The 14,302-nt window shown below is 35.3% G+C and overlaps 1 protein-coding gene across 3 annotated transcripts in view; it reads left to right on the top strand.

Moving 5' to 3' along the window:
• ST7 (suppression of tumorigenicity 7) overlaps positions 1–14,302 on the top strand; it is a 304,640-nt gene that overhangs the window by 165,235 nt on the left and 125,103 nt on the right. The window lies entirely within an intron of this gene.

Genomic DNA, 14,302 nt, shown 5'->3' with positions numbered 1-14,302 from the left:
CTAATGAATTAACTATTCTGATATTGACAAGGTACCTACTTTTCTTAATGGCATTTCCTCATTATATTATAATATAATATAATGAGCAATTATGGTATAACATAGCTTAGGAATTCAAACTTTGCTTTTTTTCTTGAGGTTCTTCCTAGGTAATTGGATCCAATTCACAGGACCCAGTAATATTCTTGAATTTTTGATACCTATATGATAATTTGTTATAAGTGGGTTTACAGAGTAAATTTTAATTTTAAGATAAAGATTTTTGAGTATCCAAAGAAGCTCTGTATGTTCATTCCATAGGATAATTCGCTTCTAAAAAAAGTTTTTATTCTGTCTACCTTCAGAGAAAGACCTGATGACATCTGAATAGAGACCAAAACATGCTATTTTTCATTCCCCCCACCCCACATCCTTTTTTTGGTTTGGTTTTTTTCTATAAAATGACCAATATGGGATTATGTTTTACATGAATGCACATATATAACTTATATGTCAACTTGCTTATGATTTCAGGAAGGTGAAAGGGAGGGAGAGAAAGATAAAATTTGGAACTCACAAATTGAAAATCTCAGATGTTAAAAATTGTCTTTATGTGTAATTAGAGAGAAGACAAAAATATTGTTTACTTTTTTTAAAAAAAGAAAGAAAATTACCTGAGTAAAAATAAATGCATATCTATATGTAAGAACTAAAAAAATAAAAACAAGTTTTTTTATTGATATCTTCTGGTTCTTATTATATTTATTCCAACTATCCTTTGCCATCCCATATAGCAGTTTGTTTTAAGATAAGAGAAAAAGTCAGCTTACTTGGTCAGTATACTGAAAGAAAAATCCAAAAACATATGCTCTACATAATACCTTGTAGATGTCCCATTTCCATGGAAGGTGAATTGGTGGAGGGGAATTCTTCTCATATGTCTTCATTCTATTCTTACTTGATCTAATATTTTTATTACATTAATATTTGTGTTTTTAGTCTATAGTTCTTTCTATTTACAGTGTTATGATTACCATGCATATTGTTTTCTTGGCTCTGCTCATTTTATTCTCGATCAGTATATGTAGATCTTTTCATGTTTCTCTGTATTCATCACATACATTTCTTATATTGAAGTACAGCAGTATTCCAATATGCAAATTTTGTTTATCCATTTCCAATTGATGAAATTCTATATTGTTTCTGATTCTTTCCTAACATAAAAAAATGTTGATATAAATATTTTGGTATATATGGGACTTTCTTTGTATTGAAGGTTTACTTAATGTAAGACAAATAATGGAGTTTCTGTTTCAAAAGATATGGACATCTTAGTCACTTTATTGACTATTGACATTTTTGATCATCTTTTTCAGTTTGCAGGGTGTGAGGTACAATTTCAAGAGTTTTTTTGATTTGCATTTCTCTTATTAGTGATTTGGAATATTCTTTCATGTTGTCATGAAAGACTGAAATTGTTTTTTGAGAACTGTTCATATCTTTTGATCACTTATCTATTGGGAGATGGTTCTTATTAGTCTTAAATATGAATATGTCTATGTATATATATATATATATATACATATATATATATATGAAATTTTTTATGTTTTAGATTCCAAATCTTTATTTGAGAAATTTGATATTAAGATTTTTCCCTTTTCAACTACTTCCCTATTTATCCTAGATGCATTGATTTTGTATATGTAGCTTTTCAGTTTCATATACTAAGAATTGTCCATTTTATCTTTTCTAATTGCTTCTATCTCTTGTTAGGAATATATCTCTTACTCATAGGTGTGAGAGATACATGTATGATTTGCTACCTTTCTTATTTTAATAGTATTATCTTTAATATTAAGGTTAAATATTTACTTGTAATGTACTGTGGAAGATGATATAAGGTATTAGTCTAAGCCTATAGTTTATGCCAGACCATTTTCCAGTTGTTCTAGCAGTTTTTAACCAAATAATGATTTTTTACCTTATTAATTTTTGTTTTCTACTTTATTAAATAATGAGTTATTTAGTTCTGTTGATTTTCCCTAGTCTACAGTGTTCCTTTGAGCCTATCACTTTTTTTTTAGTTTTTTTTTAGGGTTTTTTTTTTTTTTTGCAAGGCAAATGGGGTTAAGTGGCTTGCCCAAGACCACACAGCTAGGTAATTATTAAGTGTCTGAGACCAGATTTGAACCCAGGTACTCCTGACTCCAGGGCCGGTGCTTTATCCACTATGCCACCTAGCCACCCCCAGCCTATCACTTTAAAAAAAAAATTACAAGATGCTTTTGGAGATTCCTGCTTTATAATATAGTTTGAGTTCTAGAAGTTCCATTACCTCTTTTTCTCTACTACTTTTCATCATTTTCCTTAATATTCTAGATCTTTTCTTTTTTTTTTCAAATGAATTTTGTTACAATTGTAGCAAGTTCTATAAGATATCCCCTTGGTAATTTGATTGGTATAGCATTCAAAGCATAAATCAATTTTGGTAGTATTTATATTTTTATTATATTGACATGACCTATAACTCTGAGCACTGAATATTCCTCTAGTTATTTAAATCATTTATTTAAGAAACTTTGTTTTACTTTTTAAAAAATATTTTATTTATTTTGAGTTTTACAATTTTTCCCCTAATCTTACTTCCCCCCCCCCCACAGAAGGAAGTCTGTTAGTCTTTACATTGTTTCCATGGTATACATTGATCCAAATTGGATGTGATGAGAGAGAAATCATATCCTTAAGGAAGAAACATAAAGCAAAAGAGACAGCAAGACCAGACAATAAGATATCGGGTTTTTTCCCTCCTAAATTAAAGGTAATAGTCCTTGGGCTTCGTTCAAACTCCACAGTTCTTTCGCTGGATACAGATGGTATTCTCCATTTCAGACAGCCCTAAATTGACCTGCATTGGTGCACTGATGGTATGAGCAAGTCCATCAAGATTGATCACCCCCCGCCCCATGTTGCTGTTAGGGTGTACAATGTTCTTCCGGTTCTGCTCATCTCACTCAGCATCAGTTCATGCAAATCCCTCCAGGCTTCCCTGAATTCCCATCCCTCCTGGGTTCTAACAGAACAATAATGTTCCATGACATACATATATACCACAGTTTGCTAAGCCATTCCCCAATTGAAGGACATTTACTTGATTTCCAATTCTTTGCCACCACAAACAGGGCTGCTATGAATATTTTTTGTGCAAGTGATATTTTTACCCTTTCTTCATCATCTCTTCAGGGTACAGGCCCAGTAGTGGTATTGCTGGATCAAAGGGTATGCACATTTTTGTTGCCCTTTGGGTCTCAGTTAAGAAACTTTTTTGTAACTGAATCTATATAAATCTTTTTATTGCTTTGGTAGGATAATCTCCAAATACTTTATGCATTTTTGTAGTTACTTTGAATGGCATTTCCCTTTATGTTATTACTTCTTGTGTTTTGTTAATATTATTTAGAAATTCTGTTGATTTCTAAGGCTTTGTTTTTATCCAGCAATTTGCTCAAGCTATTGTCTAAATTAGCATCTTTGTTGATTCCCTAGAATCAACTGTACTATCACTTAATCAGCAAATATGTATAGTTTTATCTACTCTTTATCTTTCTTCATGCTTCCTTTTTGTTTCTCTTGTCTTATTGCAGTTGCTAACAATTTCAAAACTATATCAGAAAATAGTGGGTAGAGTGGGTATCCTTGATTCAATCCTCTATTTATTGAGAAATGGTAGTGTACTATCTAATCTGTAACTTTTGTTTTATCCGATTGTTTAATCCATTCATGTTTAAACTTATGAGAATTAGGTCAATATTTTTCTCCAATTTTTATTAAATTTTTTTTTTCAAGGCAGTGGGTTTAAGTGGCTTGCCCAAGGCCACATGGCTAGGTAATTATTAACTGTCTGAGGTCGGATTTGAACCCAGGTACTCCTGGCTCCAAGGCCGGTGCTCTATTCACTGCACCCCTAGCCGCCCCTCCATTTTTTTTCAATTAAGATTTTCTCTCTCCTGCCTTAATCACAGTACAATGTTCCTTCTGTTCCTCACCTTGAGATACCCTATTCCCTCTGTCTTGCTTCTTCTCATTCTTTTTTTTTTGTTTGTTTGTTTTTGTTTTTTAGGTTTTTGCAAGGCAGTGGGTTTAAGTGGCTTGCCCAAGGCCACACAGCTAGGTCATTATTCAGTGTCTGAGACCGGATTTGAACCCAGGTACTCCTGACTCCAGGGCTAGTGCTTTATCCACCACGCCACCTAGCCTCCTCTCTCTCCTGCTTTTAACTAGTTAAATAAGTCTTTCTCCCTCCTCTTTTCCCTCTTAATCAAATAGATTATCCCTTCCTCTCCTCTTCAGTTAGTTCCATTTAAAAAAAATAGCATTTTTGCAACTTTTTCCCAAAAAGTATTTCTTTCACTCTCTTCATTATTCAGATTATTTGTTTTCTCTGGGTGATCCATCTCTGATTCATGGCTCCTCTAATTATCAGTTTCTGCCATTATCTTGTGGAGTTTGCTCTGTGGTCTCTCTCTTTTTTTTTTTTCCATTGTGCATCATTCCCAGAAGAATGCTGATTATTACAGATTTCAAAGAGGTTGCTGCCCCATGGTAGTGTCCTTCTCCCACCACATGCCTGATTATCCAGCCCATCATTCATATTCTCTTCCAGTTACTTTTTCCTCCTTCAAAATCTCCCATCTCCCCCTCCCACCCCAGATACCAGCTACTCTTAGGGATTCCAATTCCCTGCCTCCTGAGGTAGGACAAGGGGACTTCTCAATCACTAAATCCCCCAGGACACACCCTGTACAAAGTCTCTCTTTCCCATTATAGAGCATATCTTTTTACCCACAGAAATATTCATCAGTGGAAGCCCTTCCTACTACCAAAGTAAAGTCTCCTTCCTTCCCCCTTTCCTTCTCATCCATTCCCTTACAATCTTTTATCTAAGAGGTCACCTTCCTCTTGATTTGACCCCAGCACATCACACATTCATCTCTGTCTCTCTACTTAAAAACACTCCTAATTTGTGCTGTAATGTAGGCTCTTCAAAAACAAACAAAAAACCTCAAAACAAAACAAAAATAGTTTCACTGTAGGCATATGTCACCAGGTTCTATCCATAATGACCCAAGACCACAACAGACTTCCACCTTCACCTTCGTCTCCTTTTAGTAAGAAGTCTCCTTACTGTTACTGTATTACTTTTTTCCATGACTGCTGCATTTATTCACCTCTGCATTTCTGTTGTTTGAAGTGATTAAGAAGCAAATAATTTGTTCATTTCTGTTTTTTCTCTTAAAACATTTAAAATACTTCTTTATTATAGAACAACTATATTTTGTCATATATGATTAAATTCAGCTTTGCAGTACTGGACTTTATTCTTTGCTCTTTTGAACATCATATTTCATTTTTTCTTGTGTTATTTGAATTTCCTTTCCTTTATATTAGCAGGTCTTTCTCTTTGAATTCTAAATTTAACTTCCAATGTGTCTTAGTTTTTTTCCCCTGGAAGTTATCCATGAATTTTTTCAACTGGCATTCTACATTCATAAGCTCTGGGCTATTCTTGGTTTCATGGACAATTAAAGATTTTGTCCTTTTGTGGTCTTCTGGGAGATCAATAATCATTAGATTGTCACTATATATTGTGTCTTCAAGATCAGTTTATTTTGCTTGCATAGTGAATATATTTTCTTTTAAAATAATTAAATATTATTGCATTTGACTTCTCTTCTAGATTGTCCTTCACTTATGCATATTTACATTCCCAGTCCATTGTTCTCTTATATTTGATAAAACTTGCCATCATTGATTCCATTTTTTCTATTTTGCCCCTTATTTTTGCTGTACATATAAAAAAAATCTGTCCTCATAATTCTCATTTCTCTTTTGAACACTCAGGAACAATGAGTTGTGTTTCCATGTTCTCTTCATTTTCTACAGGATCCTTTGTTTCATAAAATGTTAGATCATTTTCCTTTGTCTTGTAGTATTATTCAAGGATGCCCGAACTACTTTACTGGATCTGGTGGCCATGTTTCCTTCTATTATTAATGTTTTCCATATTATGTATTCCTTTCCACATTCTTTGAGTTTTCCTCTTCTTGAGAACTTTAGTGATGTCAGTCCCTTTATTCCCATCCTCATTTGCTATCCTATTTTCCCCTATTGCTCACTTTCCTATTCTTTCTTCACTGATGGCTGCTTGAGGGCTAGATCTCAAAGTGTCTCAGTGTCCTCCCACACTTGGGAAGTTCCTGGTGCAGGTTCATCAGCTGAAGTCCCTGCTCCCATATATCTTTGGGTACTCAGAACTGACCCCACTGGATGTTGAGATCTTTTATTCACATTCAGTGGAGTGCTACCTCCTATTCGGTAATATTGACCTGGCATCTTGCCTCCTGCTTTCTTTCCCTTAGTTCTCAGGGTTGGCACCAGTAGTTTAGAGGGCTGCCCTGTTGATGCCATGATATGACCTGCCCCTGCCCTGATTTGTTGTGGCCGTTGCCCCCTGCCCCCACACAATTTTGCTTCCGAGGGGCATTTTCGATCCTGACCATCACTGAGCAATCTCCTGCAGTGCGGTGCTCCAGACCCTAGAAAGAGGGAAAAGGAAGATATCATAGGCTCTCCTGCCCTAGTGTCATTTGGTGCAGCTTCACAGTCAGTGGTGTGGGTGGTAGAGGAAGGATGCTGAGTGAGCTCGGGTCAATGGGCACCAATTCTTTTTGTTTTTTCTTTGAAGCATGCTTCTTTTGGATTCTGGATGTCTTAGAGGACAGATACAGCTGATGTTACTTTATCTTCAGCACATAATGTCTGTTTTGGCTAGTTTAAGAGATTGTGGGGAGCAGGGGAAATAGCCAGTCCTCAGTCTGGTTGCTCACATTGCCCAGAAACTCATAAATAATTCACTTTTATTTAACTTTATTTATTTGGTCTAGACCTCCCTCTGATTTTATGTCAATGGGGAGTATCCAGTGTGGAAACTCCCTTCATTGAAGCAAAATGACAACTCATAACAATGCTCGCTAGCATTTATATATATATACTTTTAGGGTTTTCACAATATTTATACATATATATATATTTGTGTGTATGTATATGAATATAAGTATATTTATATACATGTACAGGTATATATATGTAAATATATAGGAAGAGAAAGGGAGAGAGAGAGAGAGAGAGAGAGAGAGAGAGAGAGAGAGAGAGAGAGAATTTCATTTGATTCTCAAAACAGCCATGCGACCGTGGTGCTGTTTATGGCAGAATGCTCTGCCCTTCTCTCCCAGATGCAGACCAGCTTCCTCCCAGGATACTTAGGTTCTCCAAAAGATTTGTGAATGTTCTCTCTTCTTTTGCCACTGACTTAAGCCTATATTACTGTATTTTCTCCATTTATTAGGAGCTAGTGATTTGAATCCGGTTCCATTTAACCACTTAACCCAAGGTAGCTTTTACAAAGGGATATCTACTTAAGAACATCAAGAATATTTTCTCTAATGTCTGCATGATAAAACTTTGCTCTACTTCCTCTCTCTTTTTTTTTTTTTTGAGTGGACTAGCTTAAAACTTATCTCAGGGCCTATTTGACTGACATTGGTCTCATGAAATGCATGTCCAAATTTGTCTGTATTACTGCTGGTTGAGTCTTCCTCTTAGCTTTTGCAAGTAAAAGTCCAAGAAGTTAAATCACTCCTTGCTCCATGGGGCACTGATGCTAGACAGATTACAACACCCACAATGGGTGTTGAATCAAGATTCATGTAGATTGTTCTCCTGATCTTAAAGATCAGAGACTCCTTTCCCTTTACTTAGAAATGAAAAAGGTCAAGGATGAAAACCTGTTTCTTGGAGGCAAAAAGAATTCAGCAGAGTGAAAACTCCCTTCCCACATGGCCTGTCATGAGATGCAGTGGGAGGAGTCATTGAGTGAATGGAGCAAAGAGAGATGATTGATATTGACTTAGATTTTTTAAAAAAATGCTGATAGTTTTCTTCCAACCTGGGATTACTCAAATGACAAAAAAGATCTAGAACAACCCCTTACTTTACTCAGGAGAAAACTTGAGGCTACAAGAGATGATATGTTTTACCCAAGGTTTGCATGAAACACTTGCCTCTTTGTCTAAATTTCTTTGATGATATTACTTGGGGTAGACCCATACTTTGAGTTTCATAATAGAATTAAGTTGAACAGAAACATCCCCTGAAATTTCCTTATCTAGTATCTCTTTCCATTGTATTTAGGTCATCTTTAGTCCTTATCTAAGTCATCTTTAAAGTCCTTATCACCAAAGGAATTTTTATGAAGCACTTTTCTACTGGCTATGACTACTGAAGAGAAAAAGTATCAGACATAAGAAAAACTCAGGTTAAAGTCCTGCTCAAACCAGCCTCCATAGCCTCAGTATACTACGGGGATGGTTCTTACTGACCAGGAGTCAGGGAGGAGGAAGAAATTGAAGGTGAAGACTGAACAGAGCACAAGATTTAGCAAGTGTTAGCAAGCTGGAAAAAATTCAAGTGGATCCAACAATAAATTTTGTCCCAAATTCAGAAAGTGGCATCCTTGGAATGCTGAACAAAAGTTGTCAATGGGTTGGGTTTTTTTAAGGATTTTGCAAGGCAATTGGGGTTAAGTGGCTTGCCCAAGGCCAACTAGGTAATTATTAAATGTCTGAGACCGATTTGAACTCAGGTCCTCCTGACTCCAGGGCTGGTGCTCTATCCACTGTGCCACCCAGCTGCCTTTTTTTAATTTTTTAAAAAAAAATTTAAGCTGCAACAATTTATAAAGTCTGTCAATGAAGTTATGGAGGAATTTTGATATGCCTTGCTAGAGGAATCACCATTATCAGTGAAACCACAGTCCTTACTAGAGTGACTGGAGACATGGGCACTGTCTCTGGAGTTAAACTGTCTTTCATTAACATCTCCATTGCAAACTATCTTTGTTATCTTATCTTTGAAACCTTGGATCTCAGTTTCCTCATCTATAAAACTGAGGAGTTTGGACTAGATAGTTCTATGTGTTAAGGTTCCCTCCAACTCTGTACTTATGTTCTTTTTAATTTAAATGAAGTCTCTGCACCCAGAAGAGGATGATAATAAGTTGACATTTGCAGAATTCTTTACCCAGGATTTGGAGGCTATGGACAGTTGGTTTCATGCAGGACCTCAGCCTGAGTTTTCCTCACTGCCCTCTGTTGCTTTTCCTTAGTAGTCATTGCCAGTAGAGAAATGTTTCATAAAATTCCTTTGGTAATAAAGCTTAAAGATAGAACTGTCAAAATACAATGAAAAGAGATACGAGATAGGGAAATTTCAGGGGATGTTTCTGTTCAACTCAATTCTACTATCAAACTGCTTTTCTCATAACAGCTCTGTCAGGTAGGTACAAATATTATAAGGTTCTATTAATATTATTCTTTGCAGTTTACAAATGATGCGTATAAGGCCCTGGAAGATTTAAATAACTTACCCATGTTTGCATGTCTAGCTTAGAATTTATGAAAATAGCTAGCATTTATAGAGAACTTAAAGAGCTGTAAAACACTTTATAAATAGTATCACATTTGATCCTAACAACCAACCCTGGAAAATTGGTGCTATTATTATTATTATTATTATTATTATTATTACCATTTTATTGAGGAGGAAACTGAGGTAGACAGAGGTTAAGTGACTTGTCCGGAATTATGCATCTAATAATGTGTCTGAGGCAGGAATCAAGCTCATATTTTCCTCACTCTAAGGATAACAACATAAGAAAGACAATATCCAAAGAAGTATTGAATGTTTGATATTTACAGATAGTATATAAACTATTGCTTATTTTGAGGATCTTTTGTAGGCCTCTGAACCAAAAAAGATCTGAAGTCTAGAATTTTCTCTCCCCCTCCACTCCTATTAATTTATGGGAAGAGTTTGGAAAAATCACCATCTTTGTATATTTCTCCTTTATAATAAAAGGAATATCACGTGCCCCTCCCTAAATTATGTTAGGCATTTTTTTAAGGTGAAAGGAAATAATTGATATGAAAGTGTTTGAGGACTTCTTAGAAGAAACTAGATCTAGAAATCAAGCTGCTCCTATAGATGTTGCTACTGTTCATGATAATGTCATCATTAGCATGAGCACATTTATACTCCTTGGAATATGTCACTGTGGGAGAAGCTCTGCCTTAGTCTGATAAAGTCCTTTTAAAGCCTCTGGAAAGAGGGGATTAAGAGTTATTCTAGGGGTGGCTAGGTGGTGTAGTGGGGGCGGCTAGGTGGCATATTGGATAAAGTGGTGGCATAGTGAGGGTGGCTAGATGGCGAAGTGGATAAAGCACCGGCCTTGGAGTCAGGAGTACTTGGGTTCAAATCCGGTCTCAGACACTTAATAATTGTCTAGCTGTGTGGCCTTGGGCAAGCCACTTAACCCTGTTTGCCTTGCAAAAACCTAAAAAAAAAAAAAGTTACTCTAAATTTTTTGAGTAAAAATTTCAGAAACTATGGCTTCTTCTATGTATTTAGGTACCTTTTCTTAGAATTTCTTGTTTTTATGGTTGATAAATTCTCTCCTTGCAAAATATTTGGTACATAGGGAAATTTCAGTTCTTGTATTAAGCAACTACTATTTTTGGTATAATGATAGGCACTGGAGTTACAAAGACAAAAATAAAGCCGTCTCTTGGGGGGGCAACAACATATGAATCCAAAAGTAGATACTTAATTTAGGAAAAATAAATACAACATAATTTTGGAGGGTAAGGAAACTCTGGCTCCTGGGACTTGGATGGTAGGATAGAGGGAATCTTGTAAGAAGTGTTGCTTGAGCACATCCTACCCATGCTTTTGAGTTTCCCAATCCAACCAGGTGTTAGGTATGCCGTGTGTGTGTGTGTGTGTGTGTGTATGTGTGTGTGTGTGTGTGTATACATGTATATGTATATATATATATGTGTATATAAATATATTTCTTTTTCTTTTTAGTTTTTTTTCAAGGCAATGGGGTTAAGTGATTTGCCCAAGGCCACACAGCTAGGTAATTATTAAGTGTCTGGGGTCGAGTTTGAACTCAGGTATTCCTGACTCCAGGGCTGGTGCTCTATCTACTGCACCACCTAGCTGCCCCCATATATAAATATATTTCTCATTGACTTTGTTATAAGGCTGATATTTAATGTCATCTTCCTCAATTCTATCTTAAACCACAAGTCAGAGTTATTTATTCAGTAAGAGTCTTTAAACTAAGGTTTATGAATAACCCTGTTTTGTAAAAGGATTAATGCCAAGTCTGAGTATCAAGAGAATTGGGTACTTTTCTAATGATCTAGTCCATGACCTTGGTAATCATTTAATCCATGTAATCCCTTACAGGTATGTCTGACATGGTGACCCTCAAAACCTATTTATGCAGCACTATTACATTTTATTATTATACTCATTAGTAATGTAGGCTACATAGTATTCATGAATAAACATTAAATTCCAGGCAGCTAGGTGGCGCGGTGGATACAGTACTGGCCTTGGAGTCAGGAGTACCTGATTTCAAATCCAGCCTCAGACACTTAATAATTACCTAACTGTGTGGCCTTGGGCAAGCCACTTAACCCCCAATGCCTTGCAAAAACCTTAAAAAAACCCAATAAATATTAAATTCCCTGTATGACCCTTGACAAGTTTTTTTTGGTCAGTGTGGCCCAGAAGAACTAAAAGGTTAGGGAACCTTCTCTTCAAGAAATATTTATTAAATGCTTTATATCCACAAAGCCCCATCCTTTGTACAGCATGTAAGAAAATCAGATAGAATGGTATAAATCAGTGAATTTATAATACAGTTAAGAAAGATATAAGCATATAGACTAGCTAGAGGGCTCTTAAAGCTTATAATATCATATATTTAATGCTGATGGAAAATGAGAAGGGGATTTTAAGGAATATCTATTCAAATACTCTATTTTTCAGATAAATGAATTGATTAAATGACTTACCCAAGGCCATATGAGTAACATGTGGCCAAAAAAACCCAAACAGAACTTGAAATCAGGGTTCCTGAATTCAAGCCCAGAACTCTTTTCTTTAAACTACAGTGGGTTTCATTTATTAAAGCATACTTCTTCCTACCCTCTTTTATAACTTTGTAATATATTTGATATCATAATGTTTACATGCTGAATTTTGATCATGGATTGTTATCAGCCTATGTTTGAATCATCCCAGCTTGGTTGACAGACCTTAATGTCTTTGAGATTTCAGGGTCATCTCTATCTCATAATTTAGCATATAACTCTGACTTGAGTAGAGGAGGGAAAGTGGAGTAAGAGCTGTATGATTGGAGCAGATAGGGAAATGATGCAAAAATAAGGATTAAAAAATAGATTGGGATCAGGTTGTGGATCACACTAGAATGATATTTTACTGGGGACAATACTGTTCATCTAATCGAACAATTGCTATTGGATTGTCTTATATTCTTAGATAGTAAGGAAACATTCCAAATAGGTGCTCTCAGGACTCATACAGAAGGTTAAAATTTAGCTGAGACTTTTAGCACCAAATAGATGCTATCCAAAGGGTAAATAATTTTCTATAGACTTAAAGGACTAGGTATACTGCTTTATTATATGCATTGTGTGGATATCATTTTTGAGAACTGGAGTGGAACAAATAATCTTGTCAGCATAATGATCCTGTGGCATTGACTCCATGGACAGATAGAAATGGAAATCTTTGTGTGGATGTGTACATCATTCCAGAGACATAAAGGGAAAGAAAAAAGATAGTAATGACATTAATGAGCTCTTGTTGGAATTCCAATCAGCTTTTTCATGACAGTCAAAGGGCATTAGTGGGATCTTAAGAGAGATAGAAAATTCCACTTAGAGTTAAAATATATTTAAATCTGATTAAAATATGGAGTTTGTTCTTCAGAGGAATAAGCAGGAAAAGAAATTGTGCCTCATGTGAAAAAGCTTTGACTCTCCAGAGACCTGTGTTTAAGCTTTTGCTTTCAGACTTCATGTAATGAGTTTGGCAGTAACCTCCTTTGTCCATATCATTAAAACATCAGGCAAGCTAATATTTATAGGATATGTTGCCCAGGGCACTTCTGTCCAAAGACAGTTTCTTGAAGAAAGAGAGCAGCTAAGAAGAAATTACCATAGCTGTGACCCAATTTAAGAAGACTATGTAATAACATTATAAAATATTTTTCTTCCAAATGACCACTTCTCAAATCAATTTTAAGATAAAGTTACATTGAAACTAAATGATATTTTTGCTTGCTCCTCATCAAAAAGAGAAAATGGTTTTCTAAGCAGTTTAAATTTCTTGTTGTATTGAAAGAAGTTGTGTTATCTTAGATCCTGCAAATTTAAATTACATTTGCATTCTTGCTGTAACTGCTTGTTTTTGAAAATATTATATATGCCATACTCTGCCATTTAATTTTTATGTGTATCTGAACTTTCAACTATAAAGATATTTAATGTAGATGCTTCCTAAGGATACTTCATATTATTTGGGACATTTGTTATCTAGAACATATAGTGAGTTCCAGATTTCAAACTTGTATGCATGTCTATGCATTTATATGTGTATTTGAACACATATGTACATTTATGTGTAGTGAATGATATAAAATATACTAGGAAGCTCTTTAATAATATATCTTCAAAGCTGAATGTTCAGATATGCATAAAATTTAATGATAAGAATGGTAATGTATATATATACCTATGTATGTCATATATTATATATATATATATATATATATATATATGTAAAACAGCTTTTAAGACAAAAACAATTGTACAATTTCATCAATAAGGGATTTTTTTTAGGTTTTTGCAAGGCAAATGGGGTTAAGTGGCTTGCCCACAGTCACACAGCCAGGTAGTTATTAAGTGTCTGAGGCCAGATTTGAACTCAGTTACTCCTGACTCCAGGGCTGCTGCTCCATCTACTGCTCCACCTAACTGCCTCAATAAGGGATATTTTTAAAGGTCTAGTTTTTAGGTGCAAATCAAGTCACACTTGATCAAAATGATGTTTGTTGTACCCCCCCTCCTGGATAAATAGTAACACCACATAATCAAAGACTGCATCATGAAGAAGGGGTACCTGCATCTATTTGTTATCTTGCTTTAACTCCATGCACCTGAGATCTTGAATCCAGAAGAAGAACTTTGAAGTTTTCTAATATACCTCTCTCATTTAACAGATGAGAAAACTGAGACCCTGAGAGTTAAAGTGATTTGGTCAAGGTCACATAGGTAGAATTGGCAGAACTGGAATTTGAACCTGGCTGCAATGACTCCCAAAACAGAGA

The sequence above is a fragment of the Macrotis lagotis genome, chromosome 7 (genome assembly GCF_037893015.1).
Source record: "Macrotis lagotis isolate mMagLag1 chromosome 7, bilby.v1.9.chrom.fasta, whole genome shotgun sequence".
Lineage (NCBI taxonomy): Eukaryota > Metazoa > Chordata > Mammalia > Peramelemorphia > Peramelidae > Macrotis > Macrotis lagotis.
The sequence above is the reverse complement of the archived record's forward strand: the minus strand, read 5'-3'. Positions and strand labels throughout refer to the sequence as shown.